This window comes from Lissotriton vulgaris, chromosome 6, assembly GCF_964263255.1.
Source record: "Lissotriton vulgaris chromosome 6, aLisVul1.2, whole genome shotgun sequence".
Taxonomy (NCBI): domain Eukaryota; kingdom Metazoa; phylum Chordata; class Amphibia; order Caudata; family Salamandridae; genus Lissotriton; species Lissotriton vulgaris.
Window position 1 is genome coordinate 201,001,444 of NC_141694.1, and position 19,213 is coordinate 201,020,656.

Genomic DNA, 19,213 nt, shown 5'->3' on the forward strand with positions numbered 1-19,213 from the left:
TAGGTTACATAGCAAGAAGCCTCTTCTTTTGAGGAACTGTAATGTACGAAATACACAAACACTGATTATAACATAGAAGATGGGTGGAATACAGTAACATGTATGCATATTGGTGTAGGAAAAGTTGCTTAATTGGCACTTAGTGGCAAGAGCCAGCCACATGTGGATTGACAAACCGAATGTTTTAAAAGGCCGATTGTGTGTTTACTCGACTATAGTATGTTCAAAACGTGATATCAATTCTTTAGAGCAACAATGGCCTATTGGGGATATGCTGTTATTAGCATATCTGTTTTTCAAATTGTCATATTTAGCATTCTTGTTCTGTGTCGAATGAACTGTAATATTCTCCACTTTACCTTCATGGCTGAAACCTAAACTTCTTTCAAATTTTAACTGAAGTGTCTCTGTTTCCTTTGGAGATGGGGGATACTTTATGTACTTGGATACCAAGAGTGGTCAACGGGGACAATCAGCCTTGCTGGAGTCTCGCATTCTTTACCCGCAGAGGTCTAAAAAGTGCCTCCAATTTTTCTACAAGATGAACGGGAGTCCACAGGATCAGATCATTGTATGGATCAGAAAAGATGATGGGACTGGAAATGTTAGAAAGATGTTAAAATTGAAAAGCGTAAATGGTAAGAGAAATCGTTTTTCTTAAGACATATGCTTTGGCCTATTTAAGCTGCCTGACTGCTACCCTTTCCAGGCAGTGGTTGGCACTGTGACTCAACACAACTTTTAATCATTTAGTATTACACAGTCTAAATGGGGGCTGCATTTTTGCACCTATTACTCATTATTAAAAGTGGGAAAAGCTGTGAGTTCTTAACCCTGTATTTGGCTTCATAAATGAGTGTTGCAGTCTTTCATTCTTCTGGTGAGAGCTACAAGCATTCCTGTGTGGAGGAGTGCTGGTATGAATTAATATGTGCATCAATTTTTAATGCTGTTTCATTTCGTTTTAAAAATGATTGCTAGAGTACAGAAAGCTACACCAGATTACCAACAACCTCTATAGAAATTATGAAAATACATGTCTTTGTATAAGTGATGTGTGAGAAATTAGGTTTTTGATTGAAGAAGGGTGGCCCCTGTTCAAGCAACAGCCACAATCCCTGCCAGGGTAAACGACAAAAAGTCCAAAATTACCCTGTGCTTATCCTTCTGGTAGCTTGATACAAAAGTAGTTACGCTTAACTTAGAAGCAATGTGTTAAGTATTTATACAGTACACAAATAAAAAATACAGTGAAAACACAACATAAAAAACATCTCACACCAATTTAAAAGAATACAGTAAAATGCATTTTTAATAGATTCCAGGTAAGTAAAGCACATAAAAGCAGAAAGCACCACTTACGTTTATGTGGTGATGAGAGATATGTGAATGTCACAACTTCAGGTCGATAGAGCACAGGCTGGATAGAGGGAGCAGGTTAGTCCAGTTCAACGTTACCTTCAAAATCCATTTCAATGAGTTTCGTTTGCGGTGGAAGGGCCGTGGTGAGCAGGGAAAGCATTGAGGATGGTCGTCGATGAACCATGAAGAGCATGCCGGGCATCACGGATTGTCGTCGCTGTAGCATAAAGAACTTGTTGGGCGTTGCGGACTGTCAATATTTGAGCTTCTTTTTGACAGTCACGGCAAGCTGTCAATGTTATAGCGTGAAGTGCAGATTACTTGCTGCCAGGCGTCATTGGTGGTTGCTGTGTCAGGAAGAGTCATGTTCACCGAAACCTTGCGGTGACTGGTGGCATGAGCAGCAAGATATTGGTGTTTATGGGCCCATTTGCAAAGAAACCTTCAAGACTTCTCATTTTCTTGGGAGAGGAGCTCAACTGAGGCCACATCAAGGGTCCAGGACCTGGGTGGAACCTCTTGGGGTCAGAAACACACCTCAGCCGAAACCAGCAGGGCTCAGGCAGGTCCAGGCAGCTGGCAGTTGTAGGGAGCCTCTGGAATTTGTTATGTCACTGTAGCTAAAAAAAACAGTAGGTTAGTCAGCTGACCCTTCCAGTCACTTCAGCCTGGGAGGAAGGGTGCATGTCCAATCTTCCTTCTTAGCATGCAAGGCAGCAGGCAACAGAGCAGCAGAGTATCAGGGCAGCAGAGTGGCAGTCCTTCCGGCTTCAAAGTAGCACAGCAGCCCTTCTTCTGTATCATCCGTAGGTCCAGGAGTGTACTGGAGAGTGGGTCTGAGGGTCCTCTCTTTATACATGGAGCCTTCTTTGAAGTAAGAGTGTTTTCTAGTGAATTCCCTTTGACGTGCTTAATGTTTCATGACTTCCTTGCCCTGGCTACAGGCTGTCTGCATGAACAATGCAGACAGCATCCTTTGTATGAAGACAGAGCACATCCTATTCAGTTGCAAGTGGTACTGTGCCCACCCCCACCCCCTATCCGGCCAGTTGATGGCCCATGCAGGCACACCTAATCCCTCTATTGTGTGACTGTCTGGGAGTAATAAACGAAGTCTAGCAGATGCGTGGGAAGGTGGCGAGGGCGAGGTCGGCGGAGCGAAGTTGGTGGTTTGGGGTGTAGAAGAACAGTTGTTTGTTGAGGTATGCAGGTCCGGCATTGTGGAGTGCTTTGTGTGCATGAGAGAGGAGTTTGAAGGTTATCCTCTTGTTGATCTGGAGCCAGTGCAGGTCTCTAGGTGGGTGGTGATGTGGATGTGGCGATGGAGTCCGAGGATGAGGCGTGCGGAAGTGTTTTGTATTCGTTGGAACCTCTTCTTAAGTGTGGTTGTGGTTCCTGCATACAGGGCGTTGCAGTAGTCCAGCCTGCTGCTGACGAGTGCTTGGGTGACAGTTCTCCTGGTTTCGGTGGAGATTCATCTGTAGATCTTGCGAAGCATTCGGAGGGTGTTGAAGCAGGAGGAGGAAACAGTGTTGACTTGCTGGGTCATAGAGAGCGCTGAGTCCAGGATGAAACCCAGAATGGGTGCATGGTTTGTGGGAGTTCGGGGTGCTCCCAGGGCGGTCGGCCACAAGGAGTCGTCTCATGCGGAGGGGGTGGCACAGAGGATGAGGACCTCCGTTGTGTCTGCGTTCAGTTTCAGTCGGCTGGTCTTCATCCAATCTGCGACGGCCTTCATTCCCTCGTGGAGGTTGGATTTGGCGATGTCCGGGACTTTGGTGAGGGAGAGGATCAGCTGTGTGTCATCGCCGTATGAGACGATGTTGGGGTAGTACGCTCGGACGATGTTGGCGAGCGGTGCTCTCTGGGTTCGGAGACCTAAACTTCCACCTCGAGAACAACAATGACACTAACTCCGCCACCCTGATCGACAACCTCGCCAACCTCGGCCTCCAACAGCTCATCACCGAACCCACCCACACCGCCGGCCACACGCTCGACCCCGTCTTCTCCACAAGCACCGACATCACCTTCAACTACACCACCAAACTCCACTGAACCGACCACCGCTGCATTCACTTCACCTTCAAGAAACCAACCATGCACCACATCACCCAACAGCTCCCCCGCTGCTGCTGGAGCAAAGTCACCGAAGACCAGCTGACCGCCACCCTCGCCCAGAACCTGCCCACCGACCCCACCGACACAGCCGCCGCCGCCCGAAACTTCGGACAGTGGATCAACGACTGCGCCAACACCCTTGCCCCGCTCAACAAACCATCCACCAACCACTCTAGCAAGAAAGCCGCCTGGTTCCCGGAAGAACTCCAGACCACCAAACCTACATGCCGGAAGTTGGAGAAGAAATGGCTCCACAACCGCACACCAGACAGCCACGTAGCCCACAAGGACGCCATCCACAGACATCACCACCTCATCAGAACGACAAAGAGATCCTCCTTCAAAGCCCGCCTGGACAACAATGCACACAACAGCAAAGAACTTTTCATCATAGTGAAAGAACTCTCCAACCCTAGCGCCAACACCAGCAACGTCCCGCCCTTGCAAGATCTATGCGACTCACTGGCCACCTTCTTCCATCGTAAGATCGCCGACATTCACGACAGCTTTAACACCCCATCCACCCAGATCACTACAGACCCCACCCCGAACACCACCTGCACCAGCCAGCTGACCTCTTGGTCCCATGTAAACGACGACGAGACACGCAAGGTCATAAACTCCATCCACTCAGGATCACCGTCAGACCTCTGCCCACACCACATTTTCAACAAAGAGGACGCAACCATCGCACCCCAACTACGGAAGGTCATCAACATCTCTTTCTAAACAGCAACATTCCCGGAATTCTGGAAGCACGCCGAGATCAACACCCTACTCAAGAAGCCAAGGCGAAGCCTAAAGACCTCACAAACTTTCGTCCCATCTCCCTCCTCCCCTTCCCGGTGAAGGTCATCGAAAAAATCGCCAACTCACAGCTGACCCGCCACCTCGAGGACAACAACATACTAGATCTATCCCAGTCCGGATTCAGACGGAACCACAGCACCGAGACAGCCCTCATCGCCACCACAGACGACATCAGGTGCCAACTGGACAACGGCAAAACGTCAGCCCTCATCCTCCTGGACATGTCGGCTGCCTTCGCCATGGTCTGCCACCACACACTAAGAACACGCCTCCAAGAAGCTGGAATACAGAAGAAAGCCCTAGACTGGACCATGTTCTTCCTCTCTGGCAGAACCCAGCGAGTTCGCCTCCCACCCTTCCGATCCGAAGCCACCGACATCATCTGCGGCATACACCAGGGCTCATCCCTTAGCCCGACCCTGTTCAATGTCTACATGGCCCCCCTCGCACAAGTGGCCCGCCAGCACGACCTGAACATCATCTCTTACACCGACGACACCCAGCTCATCTTCTCCCTCACCAAGGACCATCACACCACCAAGACCAACCTCCATAAGGGAATGAAGGCAGTCGCCGACTGGATGAGGAGCAGCCGCCTGAAGCTGAACTCGGACAAGATGGAGGTCCTCATCCTCGACCCCAACCCCTCTGCATGGGACGACTCCTGGTGGTGGACCACACTGGGAACAGCACCGACACCGACGGACCACGCATGCAACCTAGGATTCATCCTCGACTCCTCACTCTCCATGACAAAGCAGGTCAACACCATCTCCTCCTCCTGCTACAGCACACTCGGCATGCTACGCAGGATCTACAAGTGGATCCCGACCGAAACCAGAAGAACGGTGACCCAAGCCCTCGTCAGAGGCAGGCTGGACAACAGCAATGCACTCTACGCAGGAATCCTGGCCAAACACCTGTAATGACTACAATGCATCCAAAACGCCTCCGCCCGACTGATCCTCAACGTCCCCCGCCGCAGCCACATCACCCCCTACCTCAGAGACCTGCACTGGCTCCCCGTCAACAAGAGGATCACCTTAAAGCTCCTCACCCACGCACACAAAGCACTCCACGGCGGTACAAAAGGGGGTGGTGATGGACGGAGCATCTGAACCAATCAAACACTCACACCCAGTCAACAGATCAAAGCACTCCACAACACCGGACAAGCCTACCTGAACACCAGACTCAACTTCTACACACCGCCCGCCAGCTCCGCTCCACCAACCTCGCCCTTGCTGCTGTCTCACGCATCCAACATGCAGCCTCTGGTGGCAGATCCTTCTCCTTCCTCCCCGCCAAGACCTGGAACTCCCTCCCCACCCATCTGCGGCAGACCCAAGACCTGCTCAATTTCAGAAGGCTCCTCAAAACCTGGCTCTTCGAACAGTAGCAGCACCCCTCCCCCCCGGTCCCCCCCCCCACCTCCCCCCCCCCTCAGCGCCTTGAGACCCTCACCGGTAAGTAGTGCGCTTTACAAGTTCACTGATTGATTCTGGCCAGTGGCCCCACTAACCAGGCCTAACCCTTCCCTTTCTGTACACCTTGGACACCCCTATGGAAGGCCCAAGGTACTTCCCTGGGCAGGGCACAGTGTATGTGAAAGGTAGAGCATGTACTAGTGCAGGTGGCATGCTCTGGTAGTGAATTACAGCCATTTTCGTTTTTCACTATTGTAAGGCTATCTTGCCCATAGGCTATCATGGGAAATGCTGTGTACAGTGGTTACCTGCATATCTTCCCATAGGAGCGAGATAGGACATAAAAGTCTGGTATCCCTTGACTTAGAATTTAATAACACATCTTTTAGGAAAGATGTTTTTTAAATCCTGTGTTTGAAAACAGCACTTTTAGAAAGTGGCTGTTTTCCTGTCTGACCTTTCTGTGTGCCTTGGCCTGTTTGTGAATTGACTGTCTGGTTCGTGAGTGGCAGGGGCTGGGTGGCACCCATAGGCTGAGTGAGCCAAACCTGGGCTGAAGAGCTCCATCTGCATCTAGAAGGCGGAAGGGGATAGCACCTGGACCTGAAAAGGGCTGTGCCTGCCTTCCACAATGCTGGCTCCACCTCCTGCTGGGCGGCTGACGACCCTACCCCTCTCTCTGAAAGGAAAGGAGAAGCCAGGAAAACAAAGTGCTCAAGGAACACCCAGAACTGGTTCAGACCGGGCTCACAGCCCTCCTGCACAAAGGGAACAAATACTTTTTTGAGGTATAAGTACAGGACCCCAGACTACAGAAAATTAGATCATAATGGATTCAAGATGGAACCTCTGCCAAGGAGAAAGCTGGAAGACTGAAGAGGAAGGACTGTCCTGCTGTGTGTTTGTGGGCTGACCTGCAGTTGCTTTGCTGCCAAGGAGAGGGGAAGGATTTTGCTTTGTGCTGTGTCCCCTTGCTTGAAGAGATCTCCAAGGGCCTGAGTAGAGCTGGCTCCCTGTAAAGAAGTCCCAGGAACAAAAGGAATTCACCCCCAGCTTCCCCCCTGAACTCTACTGAGAGAGTTATTTCCTTTCTAGAGTGCTTGGGCTAGTTGTGGTGCCTCTGGAAGTTGTACCTGTTGTTGGGAAGCTCGACAAGAAGAAACTAAACAATCTGCAAAGTTTCACACATCGCTCGCTTGCGGAGCGCATCCTCGACAGTGAGAGGAAATTTGAGATCGTCGCAGCGCATGTTGCCACTGAAAGAACCGACGCATCCTTCGCTTGCGGAACGCATCCCTCCAGTGCGGGAATATTACCATCGCTGTGAGTATCGTGGCAGAGCCTGTCGTCGCTGGGTGAGTTCGTCGCACCGCTTGCCTGCGGACCGCATCATGTCGCTGCGAGTGTCGTCGCAGAGCCATCGCATTGAGGAGCCGCGAGAGGAGATCGACGCTGCGTTGTGCATTGCCACCGCACCTGAGATTGTCGCCGTCCCGAAGATCATCGCATCGTACCTTTGCGAGACGCTTCCTACGAAACCTGCGCACCGGAATCCATACAAGGTATCGCATCCCTCCCCATACAGACCGGAGTCACTGCAACACGCCCGCTGCGTCCAGCGTGGTTGTCGCATTGCCTCCCCAGGGTCTCAGGAGTGACGCATCGCTTGTTTTTCATCGCTGCAGCTTTCACTTGGAACTTTTGTCGCATCCAAAGGTACTTTCTGCTAAAACGTGACACAACTGTGGATTATTTGTAACGATACCCTAAGAACTCTTTTGAAACCGTATTCTTGAACTGTGTATGTTGGATTTTTGTTGTTTTGGTCTTGTTTAGTTTAGATTAAATACGTTTATTTTTCTAAACTGGTGTGGAGTTCATTTGTGGTGTTTTCACTGTGTTACTGTGAGTGTTTGTACAAATACTTTACACAATGCCTTTGATAAGCCTGTCTGCACGTGCCAAGCTACCAAGGGGGAGAGCAGGGGTTATCTAAAGAGTGTATCCCCCTTACCCTGACTAGAGTCCAGGAACCCTATTTGTCACAAGTACCTACCTGTGCCGACTAGAAACACCCAGATCTAACATTGGTGGTCAGCTGTGAGGATTTGAACTTGTAGCAAATTTCTCTTGTTGTTCAAATTGCTTTATTTTAATTTCTTTTCTTCAAAGACACCACAGTAGCCAACGCGTTTCGTCCTGCTTGAGGACTTCTTCAGGGCTACAAAACATAGGCAATAAAGTCTATTAATTACTTATAAAACCAATTATATACATAAGAACATCAATTATCATACAAATCAATAAAACAATATTTACAATAATTCACACTGTAGAGGCCTTCATGTGTAAAGCTTCTTAATTAATTTCTTATTTCCATCTATTGAGGAAGAAACTAAATGATCATCAAAACCATATTTACAACCCAAACAAACACATTATATACGGTACAGGATATTATGGGGAAACCTCAAAAAAAGAAGAGGTAATGTCGAGCCTCATATACATCCATCATTATTTACAGAATCTACACCAATATACATTTTAGATTTACAGTTTATCACATATAATCTCAAATTAAATGGACATTTCTTTCCTTTGTGGTTCTCAAGATCACGGTCATCACTTCTCTATACATTCATTATGAGAGATCATTCCTCATTTTATACAGGACGTTGTACTATGTATTGCGAGCAAGAAACATTTCAAAGTTTACATTATCCAGTATATTCGAGGCAACTTAACTTTACAGACAATACAGACAGCAGTTGTAATGGCATCATGCTGTTGTTATGCAACTGAATAGGTTATGTTCAAACACACTCTCATAGTAATAAGGGATCTTAGAATTCTCCCACCAACATATGGCAGCCCTAGGAAAAAGCAAGGCAAGCATAGCTAGGAAACAACCAAGAATAAAGAATTCAAAATCCGCATGTGCACCTCAAGGTTCATGTCTTCATAGTAAACCGCTTCCTAGTGTTTTTCAATGTACCTCCATTTATTAATTCCAAACCCTACATAAAATAAGGGGTTCGAGAAGCCCAGTTATAATACATATGTGGTCCAACCGGCTAGATTTCTTAACTTATATCAAATTTAAAATCCTATTCTATTTAAGCACATAATTCTCATAATGGGTAGTCCCATTATATGTTCAATGTGATTGTACTATGATGTTACCACTGCCAGGCTTTTGTTACTTAAGCAGAATATACAGTATGGGCCCTTCTCATAGGATACTTTCATAGCATAATTACCCTACCATTTAAGAACCCTACATGTATCTATTAAACAGTATGAGGTTCAAAAATTCTGTATCGCTCGATCCAAGTGTAGCCAGAAGTGCGAAAAATCCTTGTCTATTTAATCGGATTATGTATTATTCTTGGTTGTTTCCTAGTTATGCTTGCCTTGCTTTTTCCTAGGGCTGCCATATGTTGGTGGGAGAATTCTAAGATCCCTTATTACTATGAGAGTGTGTTTGAACATAACCTAGTCAGTTGCATAACAACATCACAAATCAATTACAACTGCTGTCTGTATTGTCTTTAAAGCTAAGTTGCCTCGAATATACTGGATAATGTAAATGTTTGAATGTTTTTGCTCCCAATGCATAGTACAACGTCCTGTATAAAATGAGGAATGATCTCTCATAATGAATGTATAGAGAAGTGATGACCGTGATCTTGCAAACCACAAAGGAATGAAATGTTCGTTTAATTTGAAATTATATTTGATAAACTGTAAATATAACATGTATATAGGTGTAGATTCTGTAAAAAATGATGGATGAATATGAGGCTCGACATTACCTCTTCTTTTTTTGAGGTTTCCGATAATGTCCTGTACCGTATATAATGTGTTTGTTTGGGTGTAAATATGGTTTTGATGATCATTTAGTTTCTTCTTCAATAGATGGAAATAAGAAATGAATGAAGTAGCTTTACACATGAAGGCATCTACAGTGTGAATTATTGTAAATATTATTTTATTGATTTGTATGATAATTGATGTTCTTATGTATATAATTGGTTTTATAAGTAATTAATAGACTTTATTGTCTATGTTTTGTAGCCCTGAAGAAGTCCTCAAGCAGGAGGAAACGCGTTGACTACTGTGGTGTCTTTGAAGAAAAGAAATTGAAATAAAGCAATTTGAACAACAAGAGAAATTTGTTGGGAATGTCCATTCAATGTATACTTTTTCTTCTGTGCTGAAAAAACTCTGGTTGCTTATGTTTACTGTGGGAGTTTCTCTCACTGTTTAAGGGAACTTAGAGGTCAGGTTTCCTATGATCTTTTGCACCAAGGCATAGCTTCATCTTCCTAAGCAATATAATAGTTGCGGCAGCATATCTTTGTCCTTCTTGTAAAGTTTTTTGCAAAAGTTGTGAGGTGCCTGCATGAGTGTTCTAGTTCCACTTGATGATAATCCGATGCTAAATCAATTTTGCCGAAAACTAAAGCCCCCACAAAACTGTACACAATGTAATCGATCCTGGTTAGAGGAAGTTTTATAAGTCACCTTATCCGGTAGAGGTAGTGGTAGAAAAACACACACAATAGTTGTCTGTAATCCAATAAGTATCTGTGTGTCACTTCAATTTTGCTGAAATCTGAAACACAACATAGATCCAAGTGTGCATATCACTGCAATTGCTGAGAAACAGACATGTGCCACTGATCACAACTTCTTGTGATGTGCTCTGCTAACAACATACAACAAACGTAGCCCAGTAAAGTGCACAACGATGATTCTCGCCCAACAAGAAATGCGCTCTGACATCTGAGCGAGCGGGACTTTCGGGATGTCAGAACATAGGAATAGCAGGCGCTTGCTCTGGAACCGTTCCCAAGAGTGCACAAACTTCCATGGCACACTAAGGAAAAGAGGCGTGTGCTCCAGATAAGGCCCAGTGTGCGTATCACTGAAGATGCAAGGAATCTTCTGTGACATGCTGAGAAGAGCTTTCGGAAAACGCTGACGAGAAAGGAAACAGGAGCAAGAGATGTGGACACACAACATGTAGAAACACATTCACAGTATGGATAGAGCCGCACTAATGCGTCCAACGTGCGAGCACCATTTAAACCGTACAGAAGCTTCCGTGAACGCTGTCTCGTGGAGAATGGGCCCAAGTCGTCTTTCTATAAGTACTCTCAAAGCAAAGCACGCTAGACTAAAATATCAGCGAAAACCTAAAAAAAAAACGTTTTCATTCACTCAAAACACAAATCTCTGCTTGTCTATTGATAATACTTTGTAGAGCGTAGGGCTCTCACCTCGGGTGTGTACAGCACCATACACACTCTGCAACCCAACGGAAGCTCCAACACCACCGGGCTGGCCATACACAACTGTAGGGGTACAAAATCCATTTGTTGCCAAAATTGCAGTGTGAGATATCCAAAGAGACAGTAGATATTTAGTAGAGATGTTTATTTGTGCTTCGTACAACAGTACCAGGAGGCAACTGCCAACCTGGAGCAGAACATTCCATGAGTCACTCATGGAACACTGAACATCAAGTGTTCCACAACGAGCTCACAGACCATGGCAGATTACTAGACATTCACAAATCGTAGATGTAAGAGTTTAATGCATAGATGTAAGCATATTTATATGAATCTGGTCCAGCATTTTTAAAAATGAACAAAAAACGCATTATCATGCATGCAGTAAGAGGTGTCAAACCATGAATTGTAACATGAACTGTAAACAACTGTATAAAGAAACTGAAAAAGATATCTGGTATCCACCGGGTCATGAATCCGACAATGTGACTGCTGTATCCTATCCAGTAGTAAAATGTCTTTGGCATGACTGAATTAAATGGTTAATGGTCATCTCTTTTTTGTAGGTGATGGTAAGAACCTATGGAACTTAGCACACATCCCATTTGACATAGAGACAAAATTCCGCTACGCTTTCCAAGGCATCAAAGGAGATGTAGCCAACTCCACCGGAGGGATCTACATTGATGACATCAGCCTGATGGAAACTAATTGCCCCACTAATGTCTGGCATATAAGTAACTTCAGCCATCTAATTCAAACCACCGTCAAAGGCAATTTCCTTCTGAGTCCAGTCTACCATAGCTCTGAAGGTTACGCTTATGGACTCAAGCTTTACCCTCATGGAATATCCACTTCGCCCTATAATAATTATGTGTCAGTCACTTTCCATCTCTGCAGCAGTGAAAATGATGGGATTCTGGAATGGCCGGCCGCTAACAGACAGGTTGTCCTCACAGCTCTTGATCAAGACCCCAATCCAGTTGACAGGATGTCTTTGAGCTTAAGCACCACTACTAACCCAAATCTTCTAATGGATGGTAAGTAAATGTATTTTAACCTCGGATTTAGAATAAATGAATCAATGTGCACTGGTATTTGAAATGTTCCTATTTGATTTAATGTCAAGCACTAAAGACTGCCGGTCAAGTATGAGAAATTGATCACTGTATCATTTGAAAGGTACCCAGGCAAATACCTTGAATGCAGTATGGCGATGAGATGTCTGTCCATCTGTCTATCTATCTATCTATCTATCTATCTATCTATCTATCTATCTATCTATCTATCTATCTATCTATCTATCTATCTATCTATCTATCTATCTATCTATCTATCTATCTATCTATCTATCTATCTATCGATCGCCTGTAGGGCATCTAAGTACTGAAAGAGAGCCGAGTTGGATGAATAAGCCATTAAAATAGAATAAGGTTTTTATTTCTGTGGAAGGCAGGAGGTGCATTTCTGATCTTGTTTACTCATGAATACTTTTCTGAAAGGCACTTTCAAGATCTGAAAATAATCTGCGTTCAGGAACAATATTTTCCAGAAAATCACCTAGAGGATGTTATAAACAACTATAAAGGACACATGTCTTTGGTCCTCCCACAGCTCTGATATAATTTACTTTTCACACCCATACATAATTTTCTTCAGCACTCACCTTTCAGCTCTCACTCATAATACTCATGCTGTTCACCTCTTCATACTTGTACCGCTTCCCATACACTGACACCATTCCCCTTCATGTGTTCACACCACATTCACACTGACACTGCTCACCTCTTCCACTCATACTGCTTCCCACACACTGACACCGCTCACCTCTTCCACTCATACTGCTTCCCGCACACAGACACCACTCACCTGTTCCACTCATATCGCTTCTCACACACAGACACTGCTCACCTCTTCATACTCACACTGCTTTCCACACACTGACACTGTTCACGTCTTCCACTCATACTGCTTACCACACTGACACTGTTCGCCTCTTTGTACTCACACCACTTTCCAGACACTAACACTGTTCACCTCTTCCACTCACACTGCTTTCCACACACTGACACTTCTTACCTCTTTGTACTTATACCACTTTTCACACAACAACACTGTAGGAGGGTAGCTCCTGACTATGGTTGCCCCCAAATTTTTTGCCTTGTGTTTCAGCTGGTTTTTGACATAGTTGGCCTGGGACCCTGCCAATCAGGACTCCAGTCCTACTGCTCTCTCTGTAAAATGGATTCCAAGTACCTTAGGTGCATTTCCCAATTGGTACTGGGCCACCTTATCAGACCCTGTAACTCAGGGCATAGGTGTACCCAGGGCCTACCAGGGTCTGCAGCATGTATTATGCCACCCCTGGCTGGCCATATAAATCTGACACAACTGGCTGCACGACAGATGGGGCAAGGTGGTGTAATCACCCTTTGCTTTAGATATAGTATACCTATATCTAACCCTAAAATTGACACATGTAGTCACTCCTATGGCAGGCCTTGAAAATCCTGAAGGCAGAGTGCTTGGAATCATGTGAGATGGTGCTCTGGCATGAGCTGAGCCCGTTTGCAGCTTGCGGAACCAAGTCCTAATAGCTGTTCCATGATAACGCATACCATATACTCTTAAGTGCATTATAATCCTCGCGGTTATATGCCAACTTTGGTATCGCTTTATCAAAACATGTCGAGTAAGGTGTCATAAGAATTGGAATACTAACCCCTCGCCAATTCTGGCGACAGGGTTAGCATTCCACCCTTCTAGAGGGACACAACATGCAGGTAACTGTGAACCCCGGTTAAAGTTAACTCGAGCCTCAGCATCACAAAATGGATGCTGCCACCACAGACACAAGTCTGACCTCCTGCTGCTGGGAGTCCTTCCAGCGAGTAGAGCTTGGACAAAGGGTTTCCTGTCAGGGGCGGTGCTAGCACCATCCCAGACAGGGTTTTGTCTATCCTGGGTAGGCAGGGCTGAATAGGAAGGTGACTGCAAGTGGCACCCCGGTGCTCACAATGCATAGGCCGGCTTGAACCAGTTCCAGGGGCACACCAGCCCCTGAGCTGGGGAAAGTCCGGCATGGGAGAGGGGTGTAACCACCCCCCTTCCTGGTCCCACCCATGGGCAGGACCTAGTCCCGTACCAGCCCCTTTCTTTAGAATAAAGGTAGGAGCGGGGACCCTTCCAAATTAGATCATCTTTGAATCCTGAAACTACTTTCTACGAAGGAACTCAAGACTTCTTCCTAAGATTTCTCCCTTGTGACTAAGGAGTAGTCACCCTGCATCTGCGGGCACCAACTAAGAACACTGCGGTTTGCTGCACGTCCTTCCTCCGGAATCAGACCGACCAGCACGACGAGACCCAGCTTCCCTGGCACCTCCGACCTCTACCTACATCATCAGCCCAGCTGAGATTCGTGGGTGTGACGAGACCTCGACGGACCGGCTATCTTCAGAACTGTACTACGCTTATCCAGCACGACCGCCGAGGGATTCTCGAGAGAGTGCTTTGGGGTTTGAGAAGCCCTAACCCTGAGCAGCTCCAGCACCGAAGTCCAGCCCCCCAGCATATGCCAGATCTGCGTGGGGCCCTTCTGCTCTTTGCTGCTCACCGCGTTGTCCGGCAACTTGCCTGCTGGCTTGTAGCCCTCTTGACGACGAACGATGACACTTCCATCGCTGGTCTGGTTGCTCCAGAATGGCCCTTGCTCTCCTACAACAGAGGAGCATCCCGGACCCTCCTGGTCCACTCCAGACGCCATTTTGAGTCCACCGTGTGGGCTTGCATTTGCCAAGAGTTGTTGCCCCAATCCTGGGTCCAGCGACGTCGACAGCAGATACCTTTGTGGGACAGCTCGCACCTTCATCCTGGTCGCCGACAACGCCTCCTGGTCCGATAGACTGCAGAGCCCAGCGTCGCCCACTCACCTGGTCGAGGTGACTTCGTCCGGTGCCATCCTGGTGCCCATCTAATCACTGGCTAGTGATTCAGAACTTGGTCCCCTCTGCTTACAGGTATCCTTCATCACTGATCCAGGCTTGGATCACATTGAACTTCCTCACTGGTTGCCTGCCAGCAACTTCTTCTTTCAGGCTCCATAGACTGCAACGAGGATTCCCGACGTCTTTTCAGCCCTATGCAGCCGCAGCCCCTGGGCTAGGTAACCTGAGCATTTCGGTGCTCCAGCATAGCTTAACTATCTAAGTGTCCAGATCCATTTTCGTTTCAGCTCTACCTAGTCGGATTCGTCCGATAACACTAACTTTACGAAATCTAGCATCCATAGACTTTGTCCCGCATTACGCGTGAGAGTTCCCACTCTGCACACGACGTCCCTAGGCCTCCTGCTTCTAATCCAAGGGTTCAGCATTGTAGGTCCAGCGATTCTAAAGTCTATGAGAGTAGTACTTACCTGCTAGTAATTTCGCATTCCACTTCCATAGTATATGGTTTTTCGTGCCCCTCGGGCATTTGTGTAAATTGTGCGACTTTCAGTATTTCTTTAAGAGTTTTGTATTGTGCTTAGCGCCCTGTCCTCATAAAGAGTCCAGGGCTGTTGTGTTATAAATAAATATCCTTTTATTTTCATAACAACTTGTGTGGTGTCCTTTCACTTGGTGTTCAAGGGGTATATGTGATGGTATAACAGCTGGCTTAACACGCCCTCTAGAGTTTAGCCTAAAGACTGCTCTTGTCCATGCTACTAGGATAGCTGGTCTAAGGTTGACTTACAACCAATCATCGATAAGGGTCGTTTGGTATGATACAAAGTGATCACTAGAATAGTGAACACTGCATATCAGGCCAATTTCTCACAAACACCACTTAACTCTTTGTGATGTTTCTGCTTATCCCATAGCTGTGTCCTCTTTGTGCTGATACTCCTATTTTCACATTCACACCAAACTCCTCCTCCTGGCCATACTGCTTCCTTCACACCCACACAGCTCTACTCTTCACACTTAAACGTCTCTTCAGGTATAAGGTTCTTCCCTCCAGCACCCACATATTGTCCTTCATTTTTAATCAGGCAGGAGCTGTTACTGTGAATTGGTAACTCCTTAACTCTCTCAATTATTACATGAATGGGGTTTGCAGCACATTTTCAGGCATGCCTCTTAAGATGAACAGCCGGAAATGTTCTGCGGGCAGACTAATGAATGGAGGTAAAACTTAACATTTTTATCTCTTACTAACTCAGAAGCCACGTCATCCACCCACCACTACACAAACACCACAATCTCACCCGCTACTACCTTATCTCTCAGTATATCTACATTAGCCAAACAACATAGAGAAACCTGCAATATTTATCACCCATCATTCATAACGGGTTTTAACTACAACCCTGACTTTAACCCTATGCCTAACCATGTGCCTAGTTCTAACACTAAACCTACCCCTAATCCAGACCCCAACTGGGCCAAAACATTACCCAAACCTTAGCCCAAACTGTTATCATAGCCCATAACCTAACCAAATAACCATTTCAATGCTGATGTAGCAGCGTCTATATAGGGGTTAGTCAATTTAATGTAGTCGATGTAGAAGTAAGTATTGGTATAAAACTGTATATGTAATGATATGTCAATAGCAAAGCTATTTTAGGAGGAAATCAATAGGTAACAGTGTAGCTATTGTGGCTAGTAGGTACCAATGTAGTACTTTCTATATATTAACTATACTTCAGACATATAGCCTGATTTAGATCTCGGCGGACAGGTTACTCTGTCACAACGATGACCACCAAAATATGAATCCCATTCTATCCTATGGGATTTATATTTTGGAGGATGGGATATCCATCACTGGTGTGATGGAGTAGCCCATCCAATCTAAATCAAGCCCATAGACTGATATAAAGGTGTTATCTCACTGGCTTTGCTTCATTCCTTCTGGTGAACAGAAAGGCTAAGTCTTAGGAAAAACTGGATTCAACAGAAGAATTTTTTTTCAAGGGTATCTTTGCACATCCAGAAGGCTGGGTGAAGTTTCCTGGTACTGTACTTTTGAGTAAAGCAGTGTTGAAGAAGTGGTCCTTGATCGCCCACCATAGTTCAACGGTTGATTTTGAACCCTGGTATTTTGAAAACTGTGTTAGAAAACAATGAAGTGGCAGAAGGCTATGAACAATGATATACACCTGGCATAGGCCCACATGTTAATGGCCCAGTCCAAAGCCTCTGCCTCTCACTTTCCTTTGAATGAAACGAGAATATGTTTTCACCACACACACAAAATTTATTTTTTACTGAGGTGTATCCTCAAAGTTCAAAAGAATACCTGCTCATTCCTGCCTACAATTGGCATAGGTAAACTACTGATTGTAATATATGTAGAGAATATATTTGACTACATTTTAATAACTTATAGATATACACAGAATCTGTTATCTTTCAGTAGAATTAATGTAATAAGTATTAGAAAGATTAGGTAGGAAGAATGGTTTTTGCTAAATGTTGACTACAATAGGTATAACCTCTGGTGCAAGGATGTAAAAGAGTAGAGATTGGCAAAGACAATATGTTTTGCCTTTCTGTAGGTGGCAAACATTGATGCAGCCCTGTGTATGGAATTGTATGCAAAAATACGTACCCACATGGTTTAAAAGACATGTATTTATTTCACTGCTCTTGCTGTAATCCCCTGTTTTTGTCCTCCAACCTTTTCTGTTTTCTTCCCTGTTTCTTGCTCCTATATCCATTTTTGCAAGGATAGATTGTTACTTTTATAAACATATTATATCTGAAAAAGCTAAAAAGCTGGGCATTAGAGGGACGGATAGATCTTTCAGCTGAAGAGAGAATCACATGCAATACTAAGGGATCCATTAGGATGTCGTGCGGATTGCCCCCACCATATTAGAATGGCGGGGGGACCACGGCGGATGGAAAGACTGTCCGCCGCAAGGCGACCGGAGCGGAAAAGGGTTTCTATGGTGGCGGTGTTTGTCACACACCGCCTGCCATATTAGGATGCCTTTTTTCTAATGCCTTTCCGTGGCGGCAATGCGGTCTTCACTCTGGGGGCCCCCTGCGGGCCCCCAGAGTGAAGGAGGGGTGGGGGTTGCACACGGGGGGTACCTGTGGTACCCCCCTTCATTTGCATAAACAAAGCGGCAGGCACCGCGCGGTGCCTGCCACTTTGTTTATGCAAATGCATTTATGCATTTAAAGCATTATGGCGGGCGGTGCAGAGACCACCGCCCGCCACAATGCTATAAATGCAGGATGTGGCCGCCACTGTGGCGGGCACATCCTAATACCCCCCACGGGACCCCCACGCTAATGGCGGGCGGTCCCGAATTCCGACAGGATGGCGGGCGGACAAAGTCCGCCCGTCATCCTAATGAGCCACTAAGATGTTTTAACAGAGCTTGACACCTAAGAACTGTTAATAACTGATGCTACTATTAACCATTCATGGTACTCAATTTAGTGACATTGTGGAGGATGGAAGGTTGAGTGGTCTTTAAGGCAGTGGCGGCTAGCATCAATTGTGAAAAGGGGGCGGGTGCCTGCAAACAAATAAAATCACATAATACAAAAACAAAAGTACTCACACACAAATAAAAATGTAAAAATATAAAAATAAGCTTGTGCGCAAATAAACTGCAACTATAAAGTTAGTTTAGGAAAGGACCTCCTGCTCCCGACCTCTCATGACTCCAGCTCGGCTACCAGGAAACTCCCTAGACCAATCCTGGCGATGCTCACATTCTATGAGAGCAGCGCTAGGATTGGTGGTAGCGGCCTCACTCAGCACTGCACAGCTCTGTGGAGGCCAGCACTTGCTCTAAGACAGCTGGGTTAGAGGTTTCAAAGTACTCATGTCTGGCTTGCTGTCTCAAGACGGCCAAACAAAGGGACATTTGCATTTTAAATAGAGCAGAACCAGCCCATCCTCCTACCTGCTCCTGTCAATCAGCAGCGGCCCCACTCCTGTCCTGATGCTCGGTTCAGGACGGAAGGATGAAAATAAAATGGTAATGAAGTACCATTTTATTATTCATCTCAGGGATTTGGGAGCATTTTTTTAAGTAGGGCGATGCTCCTCCGCTCAAACGGAGAAGCTGCACCTGCTTTAAGGTGGCAAATGTTTAGCTCTTTGAGCTTTCCCTCTGTCAGTGTTTTGTTTTATGCGCATTCAAGAATTATGTGTCCAAGACTCACGTCTGTTTAAATACAAGGT

The 19,213-nt window shown here is 45.9% G+C and overlaps 1 pseudogene across 1 annotated transcript in view; it reads left to right on the forward strand.

Annotated features, from left to right (window-relative positions):
• LOC147707019 (meprin A subunit alpha-like) overlaps positions 1 to 19,213 on the forward strand; it is a 119,842-nt pseudogene that overhangs the window by 84,254 nt on the left and 16,375 nt on the right. Inside the window, exons 10-11 of the transcript XR_015296605.1 lie at positions 423 to 638; positions 11,584 to 12,057. The product of XR_015296605.1 is annotated as a meprin A subunit alpha-like (transcript). The remainder of the gene's footprint in view (positions 1 to 422; positions 639 to 11,583; positions 12,058 to 19,213) is intronic.